The 19,427-nt window shown below is 51.7% G+C and overlaps 1 long non-coding RNA gene across 1 annotated transcript; it reads right to left on the reverse strand.

Annotated features, from left to right (window-relative positions):
• Positions 1-1,272: 1,272 nt before the first annotated feature.
• Positions 1,273-10,991, reverse strand: LOC136324956 (uncharacterized). Its single transcript, XR_010729168.1, has 3 exons — positions 10,936-10,991; positions 5,782-5,896; positions 1,273-1,616 (listed from the first exon to the last, which is right to left on the reverse strand). It is a non-coding gene; the product is annotated as an uncharacterized lncRNA (long non-coding RNA).
• Positions 10,992-19,427: the final 8,436 nt, after the last annotated feature.

Genomic DNA, 19,427 nt, shown 5'->3' on the forward strand with positions numbered 1-19,427 from the left:
AAGAGGGGCTGCTGCTCAGGTTCCAGCCCACTGCCTGCCTTTGTACTGTTTTCTCCAGACCTAGTCCACCTTCGTGTATTAGAATTCTGAGTGGGGTTGGTTTGAAAAAAGGTACTAAGGCAGTGATGCTGGTGGTGGTGCTGGTGGTACTGGTGCCAGTGCCGGTGCTGGTGGTGGTGCTGGTGGTGCCGGTGCTGGTGCTGGTGGTGGTGCTGGTGCTGGTGGTGCTGGTGGTAGTGCCAGTGCCAGTGCTGGTGCTGGTGATGGTGAAGGAAACCACTCGCCTACTCTAATCCCTTCATTGTAGAAATGAAGAAACTGAGGCCCAGAGGGAATGTGTTGGGGAAGATCCTTGGATTGGGAGAAAGGAAATCTGGGCCTGATATTGACCCAAGTCATTTCCCTTGTCTGGGCCTCAGTTTCCTCATCTATAAAGCTGGATAATCAGATTCCATGAACTCCAGGGTCCTTTTCAGGATTGTGAAACCCTAGATAAATAAGTACATAATAATGACAATAGCCCATGGTTGTTTGACCCCCTAGGATGTGCCAGGTCCTAAGTGCTATACATTTTCCATGGGTCATCACATTTAAGACTCAATACTTATTGAGGTATCATTATTCCCATGAGAACCACAGGCACAGAGAAGTTTAATAACTTGGCTGAGTCCTCCAGTGGCAAAGGTGAATTTTGAGCCCTGGCAGTCCCTCTCCAGGGCCTGGACACACAGTCACTACTCATAGAGGACTGGATCCAGATCACTTACCTGTGGAGTGAGTGCCCAGCCCTGCTGGCCCATGGGCCAGTGCCCCTTCCCCTGGACCAGGCTGCCTGCAGGCTGCTGGAGTCTTCTGTACTTGGGCCCATGAGGCCTAATGCTCAGGGCATACCTTGGAGAAGGGGACTTCACGGGGCAGAATTGGGCTTTTAGAAGGCTTTTAGAGGCTGAGAAGAGCTTTTAGGTGTGTTATGAAGGACTCCACGAGCTACAAGGACTCCTGATCAGGGAGCAACTGTACAATATTATATAAAATCCTCTCCCTGCCCCTCACCCAGTGGCTGCCCTGGGAGCCAGGAGGAGCTCCTGCAATATGGTAGCCAGACTGGCCCAGCCTGCAAAACCCCTCATTGACCCCCTCCCCCCCAGCCGCCGCTTGTCCCTTTCAGGCCTGGCTATATATTCCAGCCTCTTCTCAGGGACTTCACTGCTAGAACTGGATGTTGCATCTGGCTTTCTCCTCAGAAGACAATTTATGGCAACATTCGGAGACTTTGTTTTAATGAAGTTGCAAAAGTAGGTTAATGGGATGTGGGTGTTTTTTATTCTTCTCCCCCTGCCCCATCTCCACCCCTGGGTAAATGAATGATGCTTCTCCCAGCATGACTCAAAGTCTGGCAGAGGATCTCAGGCCTGGACTCGTCTCTTTCTTGGCTTTCTGCTCAACTCCTCAGCGCTCTTCCTCCCTGCTGCTGGGAAGGTACTCTGAGTGTGTAGCTCCAATTCCTTCTGCTTCTGCTGTGGCCCCAGAAGATGCTCTAAAGTCTACCTAGAGGCAAAGAGCATGGCAGAGTTGAGCGACAGGGGCTGGAGTGGTGGAGTAGCAGTGGTGGGACCCTGAGGAAGAAGGGAGCCAGAGTTATAGGGAACGAACATTTTTTTTTTTGAGAGACAGAGAGAGAAACAGACAGGAAGAGAGAGAAATGAGAAGTATTAACTTGTGGTTGTGGCACTTTAGTTGTTCATTCATTGCTTTTTCATATGTGCCTTGACTGGGGGGCTCCAGCCAAGCCAGTGATCTTGGGCTTCAAGCCAGCGACCTTTGGGCTCAAGCCAGCGACCATGGGGTCATGTCTATGATCCCTCTCTCAAGCCGGTGACCCCGCACTCAAGCTGGTGAGCCTAAGTTCAAGCCCACAACCTTGGGGTTTCAAACCTGGGTCCTCAGTGTTCCAGGTTGACGCTCTATTCACTAAACCACCAACTGGTCAGGTAGTAATGGACTTCTTTTGGGTTGGAGAGACATGGAGGTAGCATGGGCCTAGAGAACTCTGCAAGTTTTAGGGGGAGGAACTGAGTTTCTGGGAGCCTCTCCAATTGCTGTTCCTGCCTTTCTAATTTATCTGTCTCCTGATGCTGTGCCTAATACATGGCTGTCTTTGCAAATGTTTGCTGAGTGGTTGATGAATGTAAGAGTTCTCTATCCTGAGTCTCTAAAGCTAGAACTCACCTTTATCTGTGCTTACCTCTGAAATGGCCCTCAGCCTATTCCTGCTTGGGAACCCCCCCTCTTACCACCTGTCTGCCCAATCCTTGCTCCACACTTCCATCTCTCAGGAAATACCCCATGATTAAACTGCAAGAACTATTCTCCATTTATTCATCTGGGTCCAAGATGAGAGTCTGTCATCCCTGGAAGGTAACAGGAGAAAGGGCTATATCTTTTTCCTTCAGGTTCTCCCCAGCTCAGTAACACCCAGGTAGGGCTCTAGATTGAGGTGGGAGTGCAGAGCCTAGTTGTTGCAGGGGACACACACCCAGGAGTACCATCCTGCTGCCTAGGCCCTTCTCCACGGTCCTTCCTTGTATAGGAAGCTGGTGGCATGCACAGTATCTGGCCTTTAATCACTCCCACAACCCCAAACTCTTGCTGTCAGTAAATGCTTCTGGTGACCAAGGTTTTGGACCTGAATACCAAGATGGGAGAGAGCAGGGCCTTGCTGTCCTGTAACCTCAGATTACTTCCCTCTTCTGGGAACCTGGGTCACCTCTGTCCTCCCCTCACCTCCTGGCTGTGTTTTACACCTTAGTTCCCTTCCCTTCTGGGCCCAGGCAGAAGCACAGGCTTCTGGCCTATGCTATACAGATGAGTCCTATACAAATTCCAGAGAAACCCTACCTTAAAGACCAGAACACCCCACCCTAATCCCCAAGGCAACTCTGCAATAATCCCCAAACCTTACACCAGCATCCAGAACCTACAATCACATGCCCAACTCCTGTGGTAACACTCAGAACTACCTGGCCCAGGAAGTGTGCAACATAGCACAGGTACCTCAGGAAGTGTACTACAGCGCCACCTAACATAGCACAGGTGCCTCAACTCAGCTCCTTCCCTGAGGAGCGCCTGAGCCTTTTGAGCTGGCTGTCTGGCCCCGGCCAGAGTGCTTTCTTTCTTGACCAGACAGGGCATCCTTCTTGAAGACTGGAAAACTCTCTCTGACCTTGCTCTCCACTGAGTTTCGCTGCAGCTAAAGGAAAGGCGGGTGCACAGGGCTGGATGTGGGCTGGTTGGAGCATGGAAGATGTCTGTCCAGGTCTGGCAGAGGGACCCTGTGGTCTGCCACTTTGTCAGGATGTCTAAGGAACTTGAATATGAGACCTGGAGATTAGACCTTGAGAGACTCTACACAAATAAGTCAGGTCTAGTTTTATTCAGAGATGGGTGAGTAGAACAAGGAGGTGACTTCTCTTTTACTCAGCCTGAGCTGAAGGCCCCCTCGCCTGGGGGAAGGGTCTGGGAGGTAAACAGACCAGATGGCCCCTAGTGGGGCAGGGGAACCCAGAAGACATGAGTGTTTCCAGTTGATGTGGGAATCCTAGGGCTTCTGTGGCAGTTTTCACTGATGAAGAGAGACATGACTGCTGGGTTCCCAGGACCTTGGAAACCAGACAATGTCCAAATGTACATGCATCTACTGGGCAGTTCTGTTTCAGGTCTGGATCAGGGTGGACACTGAGGGTGCAGATGATGGCAGTTCAGAGGGAAGACACAGAGGTCCACCCCCTGGTCTGATGAAGGAGAGTCCCACCAGGGCTGACTTAGTCATAGTCAGAGGGGGGCAGGGAGGAAAAGGAAAGTGTAATCAAGGGTTTCAGGTCAGGAGGGCTTCAGGGAGGAGGAGAGTGGGTAGCAAGATCAGAAGAGAAGAGAGGAGCAGAGTTGGGGAGGGTTCTGGTTGGGAATTCTGCAGGTCTATAGGCAGTGAGGGCTGTCAGTTCAACCTGCAGGCACCAGAGGTTAGAATCTCTGGATGTAAAATTGTAAGGAGAATGAAATGCAGAGTTGAAAGAATGAAAGGCATAGGGACTCCAGGGTTTGCCCGCAACCCTCAACCTTGAGCAATTTACCCACACTGTTAGTGTCTTATTTCTCTAAGCTTAGAGAGAACATCAAGCATTTCTGACTTTTAAAAAAATCTTCTTTGACAGATGAGAAAACCACTTGGGCCCACGATCTGATGGAGTAAAGCAGTGTCAGTCCTACCCTGGTTTGTGAGAAGGACAGTTGTGACGGGGGCTTGGGCAGCATTCCAGTCCCAGCTCTGCTGTTAGCTGGTCCTTTCTACAGGCCTCGGTTTCCCTATCTGTGAAACAAGGGGAGTTGCGCTGGCTGATCACTCAGAGCCCCACCCTTTATCTGATACTTGTTTAATAAAGTTCAAGGTCCTTATAAGAATCAGATGAGATCATGAATGCTGGAAAGCTTTGCCAAAATATAAAGCGTGCTTTCAACGTGAGGAGTCGAGGGGCTGCCTGGGGCTGGGGCAAGGTGCTTTGAGGTGGGTCCATTGGGTCTGGGACCCCTGCAAGGCAGATTCAGGGAGCTCAACTCAGACTGATGCCACCCCCTTCCCACAGCCACGCTTTCTCCCTTCCCTGCACAGCCCAGGCTCTGGGGACCAAGCCCCGCTCAGGCTGGGGGTGGGGCTCCCAGGGGTAGGGGCAGAGGGGGCGGGAGCCTCCCTTCCCAGTGGCTCCAAGCTGGAGCAGGGCAATTACGCTGGAGGATTTATGTCCCTTTGCCTTTAATCGGAAACTCCGTGTCAAGAAGAAAAATCTGCACTGTCCTCCGGCCCAGCTTCCTGCTTTGTCATTATTATTGGAGGAAGGTTGATTTGGAAACTAAAGAAAAGTGAGATTGGGGGTGGGAGCCACCAGGGAAGGGGAGGTGTAGGGCAGAAGGGTGGCCTTCCTACTGATTGTCCTGGTTTGTCACAAGAAAAGGATAAAGGGCAGGACGAGGGCTGGGGGTACTGGGGGGGCGAGTGAGAAGAGACTAGGGAGACACTAGGGAAAGGGTAGGGGCTGGGAGATCATGGAAGGAAGGGGTGTCCAGAAGCTGAGGGGACACCAGGAGCAAGGGAAAGGGTGGGTAACCATGGGGGACAGCCAGAGGTTGAAGGGACTTGGAGAGAGAGGAAGAAGAGAACTAGGGCTCAAGGTGGAGGGAAGGACATCCAGGTGCTGGATGGACATTATTAGGGAGGAGATGGTGGGATAACAGTGCGAGGAACCAGGGGCTCTCAGAGGGATGCTGGAGGAGAGAGGGAGTGTGGAGTAACCAGAGGGGACACAGGGTTAGGGGAAGAGGCTAGAAGAGGGAGGGTTATCCAGAGGGATAGTCATGGGCTGGAGCTTGTGGGGGGTTGGGTCAGGGTCCTTGGGACTGTGGCTATACCTGCTGACCTGTCCCTGAGAAAGCCACTCCTCTCTTGGCCCACCCAAGACCTGTTGTCCCTGGTCTCCTGGGTGGAGGGAGTGACCTCCCACAAAGCTGCAGGTTTCCCCTTCCACTTCAGGAGCTGTGTCTCTGAGCAGTGGGGTACAGTGACTGGGAATATGCTGAGGGGAGCCCCTAACCCTCAGGCCCTTCGAGGACTGGAACAGAAGTCTCCAAGGGGGAAAGGCCTGTGCTCTGGGAAAGGAGAGGGATCCAGAAGAGAAGCCATCTGTCCTAGCATCTTCCCCATCTTTGATGGAAGTCCCCCTAGTGTCTTACCTGTTATCTCCGCTGCTGCCAGGATTTCAATCTGATATGTGGAAAGGCACCAGCTCTGGAATCAGTCCCTGGCACTGACACCCTTATGCACTTTTGTGAACTTCAGGTGTTGCGCCTGTAACAAGGAGACAGTAGTAGCCACATGACAGTAACATCTATGATTACTCTATGATTAGAGACAATTGGGTAAAGAACCAGCATGTAGTAAACCTTCAAAAGACACTGTGCCCATTTGGGGGCAGTGCCCAATATCTGCAACTTCTTTGGTTTATTAAGCACTAATTAATTCTCTGTTCTTCTTCATTTGATCCCCATGATGACCTAATAAAGGAGCCTGGGTAGCGTCACTATCCTCACTAGTGATGGGAACCTTGGCCCAGAGCCCCTGGCTGACTTGCCCAAGGCCACACAGCACATCACTGGGACAGCCAGGTGGGACAGCCCCATAATACTACGTGAGGGGTTTGAAGATCTTCCCCTGGTTCTCTTTCCTCCATTCTTCCCCCCGGGCTCCACACTCAGCCCCTTGTCCCTGGGATCTGGGTCAAGTTTGGGGTGCTCAGTGAATTGGCTCTGTTTCTGATCCTCCTGCAGCCTGGGCTGTACCCACCCTCACGCACCTCCTCCCCAGCTCAACTAAGAGGTTTTATAGCCGTTTACGAGCGATTTCTGTCCATATATTACCGGAGATATATAGCCAGGCAAATATTAGGGACCCAAGCGGAGGTTTTAAGAGGCGAGTTTTACTGCTGCTGAAAGAAGGTGTAATGGACAGCCTGCGGAGACCCACTTCCCTCTTGCGTGTGGCCTGGTGGTGGCAGCATGGACTGACATGCAGTCTGGAAAAATCTCTGTGAAGCTTGAATATCATGCCGGCAGCCAGGGATGCCTGGGTGGAGGGTAGTGATCCAAGGGTGGGCTCTGTTCTTCAGAGAGCCCTGCCAGCTGTGGGGAGAAGACCAGAAGTCACAGGCTGGCTTGGACAGGACGCCCTCTCCACCTCCGAGCAAGAAGACACCGAGTTCCAGCAGTTCGATCCATAGAAACATGGATTGAAGTGAGACGCCAGGAAAGCACTTCCCCACATGGGCCACTGGAAGAGACTGCCACATTGCCTTCTGCTGGGATTCTTTAAAAACTGGGTCTGAGCCTGGCTGGGTAGCTCAATGAATAAAGTATTGACCCGGCTTGCCAGAGGTCACAGACAGAGGAGTGGACAACATGACCTCTTACTCTCTTGGGTCCTGTCAGGTGATGAAGGTGTGCAGAGGAGGTCATCCTTGCCCTCCTCTACCTCTCTGTCCCAAGCCCCAGCCCAACTGGCCCCTGCCCCATGTGGGCGGCTGCATTTAGGCTGGTGCCGAGGGGTAGGAGAACCTTCTTGGCTTGCAGCATGTGTTGAGATGTTCCGGGGAATCCTCGCTCCTGATTTAAGCGGCTCCGACAGCTTTATGGCATCTCTTCAAGTGAGCCCCCAACGTTGGCCGTTTAACTTTTTAGTGTCGTTTAATGCTTAGGCTCCAGCGGACAGGCAGGCCCCTCGGCCCCAGAGGCAGCGGCACTAAATCAGGACACTCTGAGGCTCCGATAAATAATTTTTACAGGGCACGAAGCCCATAGATCACTAGTGGGGTTGGGGGGGGGGGGAGAGTGGCTGTGATATTTCAACCAATTGTCATATATGACTACCCCGTGCTCTGATCCAGGTCATCCACGTGGCAGCCGGCTTCATAACCACATTCAGCTCCAGGGTCCTTGACATGGGGCATGGGAGGTGTGGTGGGGTGATGGTGCCTCCAATAGCCCACAGCCTGCAGGTGGCCTGGGAACACATGGACTGCTGACCTGCCCTAGTCAGCAGAGTGCAGGTGACCCAGTCAGAGCTCCCCCTGGCACTGGAAGGAAGGAAGGCTGCCAGCAGGGTGGGCCCAGAGGAAGAGAAAGGACTTTCTGTAGCCCCTCCCCCCAAATCACTTTAAACCGCCTCCGGGTTCCCCTAACAACTGCAAAGCTGAGGGCCAGTGAACAGGTACCGGGCCTGCAGGAGCGAGGGCAGTGCCCGGGAACAGAAATGCTCACCACTAGTGAAAGAGACAGAGCAGCAGAGACAGGGCCGGGGGAGGGGAGAGAGGGGAACAGTAGAGAGCAATGGAGAGGGACAGAAAATTGAAGATGGAAAGACACAGGAAGATTCAGAGAGAAAAAGGGAGTGAAGAGCAAGGGGAGACAGAAACCCACCCTGAAAGGACACTCCGACAGTCTTTTCCTAGAGGCTGGTATCAAGCCAGAGAGACTATGTTATGGAGAGGCCCAGGGAGGGATGGTGTTCCTGCCAGGCTAGAATGTCTGTGCCCTCTGAGGACGCCCTCCGACTGGCAGCAGGCCTGTGTCTCTGCACCAGCTCCGCACTGCTCCACACCCAGCCCTCCCCTTCAGTGCCCTTGCCCCGTCCCCTCATCTGTAAGATCCTGGGATTTGCAGGGACACTTAATCCATATGGAGCTGATTCATTCCCATCTAAATCATCTCCTTGAGCCTCCCTAAGAGCCCTCTGATGTGCCAGCCGCCATTCCTCTCCCCCGGAGGTGGCGGGCTGGGGGCTGCCAGTAAACAAACCTCAACCGCCATCCATCCACCCGGGCATCGTCTGTCAGTCCAACCGGGACCATTCATCTCTCCACCCTGCTCCTCCCACCCCGGCCCTCCAATCCCTCCATCAGTTGGTCAGTCTCTCTGTGTGTCTCCTCCTCCACGTGCCTCTCATATAACCTCCTCTGTTCTGCCTTATTTTGGGAAGGATCTTGACGGGTCGTCTCTACCACCCATCTGCCTGCAGACAGGAGTCTTACCTCACCCCTCACACAGCAAGACAGGGTGTCTGTTTCACTGCCTTCAGAAGAGAGGACTTCTGCTGATGTCACTGTATAGCAGTGACATCTCATGCTCAGGGAAGTTCTTTCTTGTGTATGGCTTGGGTGTCTGAGATTCACGTGTGCTCACAAGTCTGGCCCCGGGCGAGGGTATGGAGTTCTGTGCAGGCATGAGCGTCCCCAAATTATGTGCAGGCATGAGCGTCCCCAGCATCTGTAATATGGACCTTTTAGGGTTAGTGTGGCACCTGGAGTGCGAGACGAATGACAAAGCCCTTCTTCGTGCCTCTGCCAGCGGAGCCAGTCCCGTGCCCACTGGGTGCTCTATAGCGATAGCCTGCTGGCCATGAGCTTATTTTTCAGCTCCAGTGAGTCCAGCGGCCTCACATATTCCCCAGGGAAGTTTTTTTTTTTTTTTTACTTTTTTTAATTTTATTTTATTTATTCATTTTAGAGAGGAGAGAGAGAGGGAGAGAGAGAGACAGAGAGAGAGGAGAGAGAGAGACAGGGGGGAGGAGGTGGAAGCATCAACTCCCATATGTGCCTTGACCAGGCAAGCGCAGGGTTTCGAACCGGCGACCTCAGCATTTCCAGGTTGACGCTTTATCCACTGCGCCACCACAGGTCAGGCCTCCCCAGGGAAGTTTTCAGTGGAATGACCCAGTGGGTCTGATGCAGGACCCAGATCATGGCACCCCAAGCCTGGCAGGGTCTGCAGGAAACACTGAGGACAGTCACTCACTTCTGCCCTCCAGCCCAAATTTCTTAGCCCTGGCCTGTGGACTGAGCTTTCCCCAAATATCTATCTTGACTGAGGGGGAGAAGGAGGAGCAGCAGCAGGTGCTGGCAGGGCCTTCCACAGCACTGATGCCGGGAAGCCCTTATGTTTCCCATGCACTCATTAAGAGGGGGCATTGCTGCCCCAGCCTCAGGTTTATGTGTGACAATCCCTCACCTCTCACATCTTCACATCAGCCTGGAAGTGGCAATTCTGGGACAAAGTGGTGGAGAGGAGACAGAAGCATTTGTTTTGGTTGCATCTCAGTTTCTCTATCCACAGCACCAGTTGGGAAATAAATTTGTCTCTGAAGTAGAGTTTGGGTTAGATGGTAGTTGCCCTGCAGAGGGCTGTTTCGGGCACTAGCGGAAGGGTTTAGGGTGGTAGGCGTGGAGTCATGGGGAGGATGAGGGCAGCACCTGTGACAGGCATGTCCTCCCTTGGATTCCACAGTAATGGTGAGTGGGAGGGGCAGAGGAGAGGAGAGTGGGGAAGAAGGGTCTGCAGATGCCCCAAGTGCTGGTGCCAGTCCCTCTGCAAGACCTAGAACATTTTGTTGAGCATCTGACCTCCCCCAGGCCAGACCAGACCAAACCAGGTAGAGAATCCCTTGTGTGAGCCCCAGCCCTCCCCTCATTCTCCCCACTCCCCACATGATTTGCCAGCACCTTTTCCCATTGTCATTGGTCCCCTTCAGGGAGCCACTATGAGTACACAGGACAGATGGGGCTCTTTCAGCTGCCATCAAGCTGTGAGGATCTCTGACCATGCCCCTTCTACTCCCCCCATAGGAGTGAAGGCTTTAATTCTAGTCTGAAAGATAAGAAGGGTAGGGTGAGGGGACAGAGGCTGGAGGGGGCATGGGGAAGCTAACCACTAGCCCCAGTTGTGTGAACATACGTGCGGGAAGGGAGGGGCCTGCAGGTGGCATGGCCCAGCTTAAGAGTGATGGAGTGCTTCTTGGTTCTCTGAGCTAGAGACATATGGTATATATAAGGCCAAGAAAAATGAGAAATTATTTCCTAAGAGAGAGAGGGCATGGGGGAATAAGACAAAATTCAAGCCAGGGAGATCCAGTGCCACCAGGCCCCCATCACCATGGTGACAACCCATCTGTACTTGACTGGATCAAAGTCCAAGAAGAAGAAGAGTCCTGAGAACTGGCCCTTGGGACCTCTAGGGGGAAAGTTGATCTCCAAAACGTGCATTTCCCTAAAGTCACATAGAGCAAGGGGCACAAGACGCAGCTTTTCAAATGTTCAGGTGGGACAGCTAGTGGAGCTTTACCCATCTTCCTCCTTCCTCTCTCTCCGTTCCTCCCCTCTCTCCAGTCCAATGGGAACCAACATTCTCTTCCCCCATTGGCTTGTATCTCATGGTTCTCCACAGCTTCCTGCACTCAGTGGCTCTTACCCTCTCTCGTTCCCTCTGAAACTCCCCTTCCTGAAAAAGCTTCCCAGGCTTTTCTTCTTATATAGCCCCCGCCTCTGAATAGAATTCACTTACCCAAACTTGTGGCTGATACAAGTCCTTTTGGATCTACTTGTGGGATGGCACCTTTGTCCAACAGGGCTTGAAGTTTCTTTCGTTTGTTTCTATTACTCAGAATATCCATTAGTCCAAATTTGGCCTTGACTTACACAATTTAGGCAAGGCTCCAAGGGTTTATGTGGTCACCAGCACAGCTCCAGGAGCAATTTGATTTTTAATAGCATTGACAGCCCTTATTCTGACTTCATGAGGCAGAAGTGTCTGGAAGGACACTGAGGGGCCTTAGAGGGCCCCTGAGTATGACTGAAGCACTTCTCCTGGGGAAGCTAACTCTTGTGACAGCAAGCAGTGACCGAGGCTGGACAGTAGGTAGAACTTTTGAAGGCTCTAAACTTTGAAGGAAAGATATCCAGGTTTCAGCCAAACCTTTGAGGATGGGTGACCTTGACCTTTCCAAGCTCTGAGAGTGCAGAGGGAGTGAGTCTGAAAAGGTTTACTTCTATCCTTGGAAGACTGACCCAAAAGAGGGAGGGCAACTTCCTCTTTCAAGACCCCTGACTCATTCACTCTCAGTGCTGTCCCATCCACAGTTTCTTAGATAATTGTTCTTTGGCCAGAAATCTGGTTCTTGAGCCCCCTCTCTTATTCTTGTCATGATCTGGGAACTGCCTTGGGGAACCAACTCCAGCTCCATCTGATGGAGCCAGAAAGACAGAGGAAGAGCCACTTCCTGAGTGATGCAACAAGCCTGCCAGGTGCTGGGACTGCCCCCCATACAGGACTGCCTTCTTCTCTTTTTTGAATGTGAAGGGAAAGGATGGGATTCTGGGGAAAGAGTGGGGTTGGCCAGAGCAGGGTATGGTATCAGCTAGAAGAGCACCCCCTCCCAGCTGGCCAGATTCAAATGTGCACAGATGGAAATGTCTTCACAGCCAAGGGCCCCTTCCTCCCAAGGCGAAAAACCTACAAGTGTGGAACATCTGGATCAAACCACAGCCATGAAAGCCCAACATCAAACGAGGGTTTCCGAGCGACCCTCCCCACAGGCCTTGCTCCAAGAGAAATTGCAGATCTTCCTGCTTGAAGCTTTTAAGTGTCACCGAACCCCTCAAGTTTGGGACTGCTCCTTATTCATGGAGACAGATGTCCCCGAGTGAGCCGGTTGGCTTTGATTACCCCCAGCGGGAGAGGGTGTGTGACTGGATCCTGGCTGTGTTGGGGGCTAGCTTGGGATTTAAAGCTGTGATGAGGAGCTCTAGCAGTTCAGGCTGGGGGCTGGGGAGAGCAGGGACAGGTGGGCCTTTAAAACGTGCCTACATCAAAGGTTTGAGTAGACTCCCTTCCCAGCATTGGCGCCTCGGGCAGGAAAGTAGTGATTTCACCACATAACTGCACGTAGGATGGATCTCAGTCTGAGAAGTTCTGGGGAATGTGGGGAGGGGAGGGAGGGTGGTCCCCAGAGAGGAGGAAAGGGCAAAGGGGGTTTCTCATTTCCAAAATGGTCTGCCCAGGCCAAAGAAAATGGGGCCATATGCTGTCTCCCTCCCACTCTGCCCCTGTGGAGGGAGGACTGAAGGGAGGGGTACATTTTTGCAAGGTAGGGAAGAGGGAGCAGCTGCAGCATTGGGAGGTGGGAGCTGGATCAGGATAGAAAGTGAGGGGAAAGCAGGGATGTCTCCTCCAAAGACAGGAGGAAGGTCGCACAGCATGTAATTTTAGGACACTGGGCTCTCCCCTCCCTGCTCCCCAGGCTGCTTCCAGGTCTGGGAATCAGAAAGCACAGCCTTGGGCCATCATGCTAGCAGTGGGCGCAGACTGTGGCCTGTGGCAGATGGGTTAGGGAGGTGCCCCCAGGCTGGAATCCCAGTTCAGATCTGAGTAATCTACCTGCGGAACAGGTGAGAGAGAGTGCTGGATACTGATACTCCCTGTGACCTTGGTTTAAGAAGCCAGTGGTTTATTATTGGGGCAAAGGTGACTTTCAGTTGGGAGAGGTGCGGGGGGGGGAAAAGAGATACCATTTACTTTCAGTTTACATTAGTCCCTGCCACCTTTCAGCATGCCTTCCTGTTCCTATTCTCTCCCCTTTTGCCAGAGAGGTTTGTGGGTATGCATGGTGCTCTATGATACCTCTAGTGTTGGCCCACCCAGGCTGCTTTATAAGGATGTACTTATATGTTCTTTCGCCATCTAGACTGCCAGCATCTTGAAGGCACAGACTCCCATACTCTTCCTGTGTTCCTAGTGCTGGCAGAGGGTAGGTGCTCAGCAGAGCGCCCTGCTCTGTCTCCTAGCTGGAGCCCATCCTACCCCTGGCCAGCGCTCTGGGGAAACAAAGGACAGCCCACGTGATGCTTCAGCAGCATGCAGGCTTCTGAGAGGCTGTAGGGCAGCTCCTCAATGACCTCCTTTGGCAGTCTTTTGGGAGGATCCTAGTTAACAGCACTTTCTCCCACCTCTGAAGTTTATTGTCCATACGGTTCACCTTCATGGTCAGGTTTATTATTATTTTTCAAATATGGGATGGATATGGTGTTTTTTTGGTTATGTGAGACCCAGTTTTCTTTGGGACTAGACTGTCTTTTTTTTTTTTGGCATTTTTCCGAAGTGAGAAGTGGGGTAGGGGTGAGGGGTGTGGGGAAGGCAGACAGACTCCCACATGCGCAGGACCAGGATCCACCCGGCATGCCCACCAGGGGCGATGCTCTGCCCAGCTGGGGCCTGCTCCTCTGCAATCTGAGCCATTCTAGCGCCTGAGGCAGAGGCCATGGAGCCATCCTCAGTGCTCGGGTCAACTTTGCTCCAATAGAGCCTTGGCTGCAGGAGGGGAAGAGAGAAATAGAGAGGAAGGAGAGGGGTAGGGGTGGAGAAGCAGATAGGCGCTTCTCCCGAGTGCCCTGGCCGGGAATTGAACCTGGGACTTCCATACACGAGGCCGACGACGCTCTACCACTAAGCCAACCAGCCAGGGCCAGGACCAGACTCTCTTACCCCACCTTTTCACCTACCCCAGTGCCAGCATGAAGGCTGAGTCAAGTCACAGAGTTCAGTGGGCTGCTGCCTGGCACCTCCCAGTGCTGGTGTGTCAGCCTTTGATGTGGGGCTTGTCTGGGGCTCTGCAGGCTGAGCATCCAGGAGCCGCTAGTCAAGGATGTCCTGGCATAATGAGGTGACTAGGACCCATGATGGAGCCCCTGTCCCAGTGAGGTGAGGATACCAGGAGGCGTGAATAACTCTGCAAGCTGAGAGAACCTTGAGGGGGGGGGGGTGTTGTGGAAATGGCAGAGGCCAGTGGGTTTTATTCAGAGAGACTCTTTGGGAGAGGCAAGTATGAAAGAGGTGGAAAGCAGAGAAGGGAAGGGTTGGGCAGAGAATGGAGGACAACATCCCACTGGGACCAACTTGGCAGAGGGTGAGGAGGCTGCAGTAGTGTTGTCATCAGGTGAAGGCCCAGATGTGAGCCTGGCAAGCCTTGTGTCCAAGAGGGGCCCTGGCAGTGGCCTACAGTCACTCTGTACTCTGAGGATTATACCCACCCCACCATTACCCGTTCCCATCTCCCGCTAAACTCTAGGCCAGATTAGGTCTTACGTCTCACTGTGATTTCTAGGCCCAGCCTGACCTGTACTCTGGCAACATCACCTGACACCAAGCTCAGGTCAGATCAGCTTTGCTCCACACCCTCAAGGTCCTCCCTGGCGCTGGAGCCGCCTTTGAAGTTGATGGAAAGAAGATTGGTGAGCTGTGTGCTGAGCCTAGATCTCCCAGCCATCAATGATGTGGGGAAGATATCCACTTTGAGCCCTTTTTGGGGGGCTGAGGTGTTGACACTTCACTTGTCAAAACTTAGGTTTTTCATCCTTGAATGCTGTGTGAGGCTGACAAAATCACCAGGCATCTCTGGGCTGCAGGGTGGGGATCTCTGGCTGCTCAGTTCTAGGGATCACTATTCACTGCACTCCTGGAGCACAACTCTAGGCGGTGCCCATCACATAGAATTCAGTGTGCCTGGCAGGACCCCCACCCTTCAAGCTGTATGGCAGTGGGCTGCCATCAAGCCTTTTGTGGGTCAGGTTCTGTTTACCAGCCTAAGCTGGTCAACCTGAGAACCAGGAATATTCAAATGAGCTTTTGCCCAGAAACACAGAATGGACAAAATGATCTCCAAAGTTAAGTTCTCTTGGGAAGCAGGCACCAGGAGATTGGAGCTGTTCTGGAACCACAGGCCCAGGGAGCTGTATTCAGTCTTAGACTAGGTAGCAGGAAAAAGAAAGGGCACATTCCATCCATCTGCGAAGGAACACTGCTTTAAATCCCCAGATTGAAAAGGATAACCCAGTAGGGCTGGCACTTAGTAGGTTTGCAGTTAATATGAGGGCATGAGAACCAATGTCTGTATTCCAGTCTCTAGAATTGGGGTTCTTGGAGGCAGAAAGGCATGGGAATTTGCTGAAATCTGAAATGGGAGCCTGACCCAGATGGAGGTCAGGAATTCATTTCCTTCCCTTTTTCTCCTTCTTAGGGAAAGCTTAGTTCACTGTTTAGGATGAAAAATAACAACCAGATGAATGAAAGAAGGATCATCAGGAATGATAAATAATACACTCCAGATGTGGCTTCAGAGTACTGCATCTGAACGTGCCCTGCCGCCTCACATGGCCACCTTGGGGCGGGGAGCCCTGCTTCTATGAGGCTGCAATAACACAGGTTTTTGTAAGTTCTCTTTTGGAATAGCCTTCAGATGTGTGACTCAGTTTTTGAATGTTCTTATTAGTGACAAACCTTCATCCTTTGCTTTTTGGGAATCTCAAAAAATAATTCATAGTTAACAATGTTTATCTTGATTATTTTGCAAAATGGCTGTAAAGTCCATTTTAAAAGGAGACTTTGCAGAAATGTTTTAATCAATAGAGGTACATACGGAATAAGTGTATGTCCTCCTGAGATGACATATTATTTTGAGGGACAGCCTGGCTTATTCTCTCCTGTGTTTGTTTAAAGAAGCTAATCACAGATTTATATCCTGTATTTTTTTTTTAAGACTTTATTCTAAATTTTCAGAGAGGAGAGAGAGAGAGAGAGAGAGAGAAAGAAACAGAAAGAGAGAAGGGGAGGAGCAGGAAGCATCAACTCCGTTATGTGCCTTTACCAGGCAAGCCCAGGGTTTTGAACTGGCGACCTCAGTGTTCCAGGTATATCCTGTATTGTATTTATATGTATATAATAAAATCATGTATTATGATGTTGAAGGCTGTGTGCTAACCGCTTCTTCCTTCTGCTGCTGCTATCATGAATTAATGCCTCTGGCCATGTAGAGTGCACTGCTTTTGCCAAGGAAGGGAAAGAATAGAAGCATGGGGCAGACTCAAGTGAAGAATTGGTACAGTTATCCAGGGTGAAGGTTTGGAACCCTGCCTACACTTGAGAGTCGCCTAACTCTGCATTCCTCTCTGGACTAGCTCCATGTTCATTCTCCAAGAGGATTTGTTCAACCAGCGTGCGCACAGTCCTTTTTGAGGGGATCACTCATGTCTTATCTTGGCTCCCTGTCATTCACCTGAAAAATCATCATCAAAGTCCAAGAGAAATTTACAAACCTGCTGGTTTGTAAATTTTGTTAAAATGTATTTTTCACAAAAATGGAGAAGGTGAGGTCAAAATGAACCAACACAACAAACCTGTTTAAAACAATTATTAGTTAACCTAAATGAAGAGCCCTCCATTGGAAGAAGTTTCGAGGACGTTTTTCCCCTGAGGAAAGACCAGGAAGAAATAGGTGAGCAACAGATAAGGGACACTTGACGGCTAGTCTCGGGAATACTTGCTTGCCTTCAGCAGTGACTTCTCTGTCCATTTTGGAGACCGCTGTCTGGGCTTGAGTTGGGTGTGTGAGTCGGAGGGCGGGGGCTTGGGGGACCTGGGTGCGGCCGCTTGGGCTGGGGGCGGAGGAATGGAATGACCTCCAGGAGGCCTAGCCAGGTAGAACGCTCCGTGCTCCTTCACTGACAGACCAAGCTGCGAATCAGAAATTTATTAGGAGCGGAGTCTCATTTTCCCACCCTTTATAGCCCTGACGACTCTGAGCCAAACTCTGACAAGGGGCTTCCTCATGGTTTTAATTAGACAATTAATTTTTTATTGGGTCGTTTGATTTCCGGAGCCGATTTCACTCTCCCTCTTGTCCCTCATCTGCCCCCCAGCTGTAAACAGCCAAGGGGAGACAGAGGGATGCAGGGAGGGTGCAGAGAAAAAACAACAATGCTGTCTACCTTTGAGCTGATTCCGGAGTCAGGGAGCGAGGAGGAAGAGCTCTCTGCCACCCTCAGCTGGCCTTGCACCAGAAAGACTATCCAGAGCTCAGCCCTGGGTTTGCAGGGCCTGCACAACGGTTTTCTTAGCTTCCCCTCCAAGCTTCTTGCAGGCTGTAAGGCTAATTAGTAACGCGATGTGGAAGTGGGGGCGGGGAACTGTGCCCGAAATACATTAGCAGCATTTCTGTGGTTAATCTTGGCGTGCTTGGAGGCTGTTTACCCTCTACGCAGGGATTAGGAACCTGTTTGAGTTAGAAGGGCAGAGAGAGGCCAGGTCTGGGCTCTGTCCCCCACCTGCTTTTATGAGCTGGGTGGGGGGCGCTGAGCCAGCAGGACAAAAAAGTCCGAGAAACCTGTCTCCAATCTATCTCCCTTATTGATCTCCCTGCCATTGAGCTGCTGGCCTGCTTTTGAATTTTGATCCTCTCCACACCTGCTTCACCCATGGCCACAGCCCTTGTCAAATATCAACCTGGCTTAGCAAGGTGGGGAGGAAGGGAGGTGAAGGAATGCAGCCCAGGTGTGGAGGGATCCCATATATGTCATATTGTCATATGTGTTCTCTTGGAGGACGGGGGAGTCCCCTTCCAAGATTCCTGACCATCCCCACACTCCACCCTGAAAGGAAGAGAAGGCCAGACACTAGGAAGAATTTACTTTCCATAGCAGAATCAAGTAGCTCCTTCTTTAGAGTTTTATAATATGGCAAGACCAATATTTAACTGAAAGGAACATTGCTCAGAAGCCTTGGATTGTGATGAGTGAGAGAACTGTTTCCTCAGGTGTCCTGTTGGTGGGGACATTGTCACTTGTAGTTCCAGCACAAGGATTCTTGAAAGTGTTCAGACACACACACACACACACACACACACCTACTTAGAATGAACTGACAGGTACCTGCAGACACAGAAGTGGGCTCTGAGAAGCCTTTGAGGACAGGGCTCTGTGACCCTCGCAGGTTGAACAATACCCCAAAGGAATAAGCCAGGTTACTATTCAAAGAGAGGGACTGTGATGAGCTCCCTTGCTGCCCACTAGTATGAGCGCAGCACCGGTGTTGGTGAGTATGTGGGCCCACCTGTCTTACTCTGCTGGGAGTCTGAGGAACGCATAACTTCCCTTGGTGGCCAGGACTGAAAGAAACAGCAGCACAGATTTATAGTGGATTGTGGGGGACACAAAGTTACAAGGACACAGAGATCAAAGTTGCCCCAGAAGCTCAGTGTGCAGACCTTTGAATTTAGGATTTATTCTGTAAACAGATTTTCTTCTTTTTTTTCTGGGAAGACTCACAGAGTGATCCTCTGCTAGGGCTCAAGGTTCCGTGCTAGGTACGAGGAGACAGCCCCAGGATGGGCCTTCTTGGGACACAGTCCTGGCTCCTTCTGAGGGACATACATCTCTGACAGCCTGTCCACTACCTCCCACACTGTGTAGTATGGTATTCAGAAATCCGCAGAAGAAAGGGACAGAAGGGTTGTATGTACTGGTGGGGTGGTAAGTGGGGATGGTGAAGGCAGAGCAAACCCAATATTATCCATTGACATTTGTGATTCCATGTGGCGTTAAGGTGGGGGGTGAAGCGCTGCATGGAGGGGTGCAGTATTTGTGTGTGGATTCTGTGCAGGGCACCTCTGGGACAGTGGGAACAAAGGGGCAGGGGTGCAGGCAAACCTCCATCAGAGAGGTCATCATGTGTGGGGGGGTCAGTGTCCAGCTGTAGGAAGAGAGGAGAGAAGAAAAAATGGTAAAAATGGGGGGAAGAAAAGAAATAAAAATGAAGGCACTGAAACAGAGAGAGAGAGAGAGAGAGAGAGAGAGAGAGAGAGGGCGCAAGCTAATAGATCCACACAAAGAGGGCTGAGAATCACTGTGTTGAGCTCTTGTGAGCTCGGGAGCGAGTGGCTGGCAGAAGGAAGTGGGGAAGGGAGAGCCTCAGAAGGGTCAGCAACCAAAACAATTGGCCAGGCTTCTGTCTGGGAAGGTGGGCAGGAGGGCAGGGAGGGGAAGGGGCTGCAGAGAAAGCCCATGCTTGCTGTGCAGAGAAGGGTGGTGATGAAAACTGCCTCTCCCAGCCCTGAGCTGACGGCATTCTCCTCCTGCCCTCTCCTGAGCCCAGAGCTGAGATTGACGGGACTGCAGCTTCTCTGGGTCCTGGGTGGATTTGAATAATTAAGTCATCTGGATTCTTATGAT

The sequence above is a fragment of the Saccopteryx bilineata genome, chromosome 2, assembly GCF_036850765.1.
Source record: "Saccopteryx bilineata isolate mSacBil1 chromosome 2, mSacBil1_pri_phased_curated, whole genome shotgun sequence".
NCBI lineage: Eukaryota > Metazoa > Chordata > Mammalia > Chiroptera > Emballonuridae > Saccopteryx > Saccopteryx bilineata.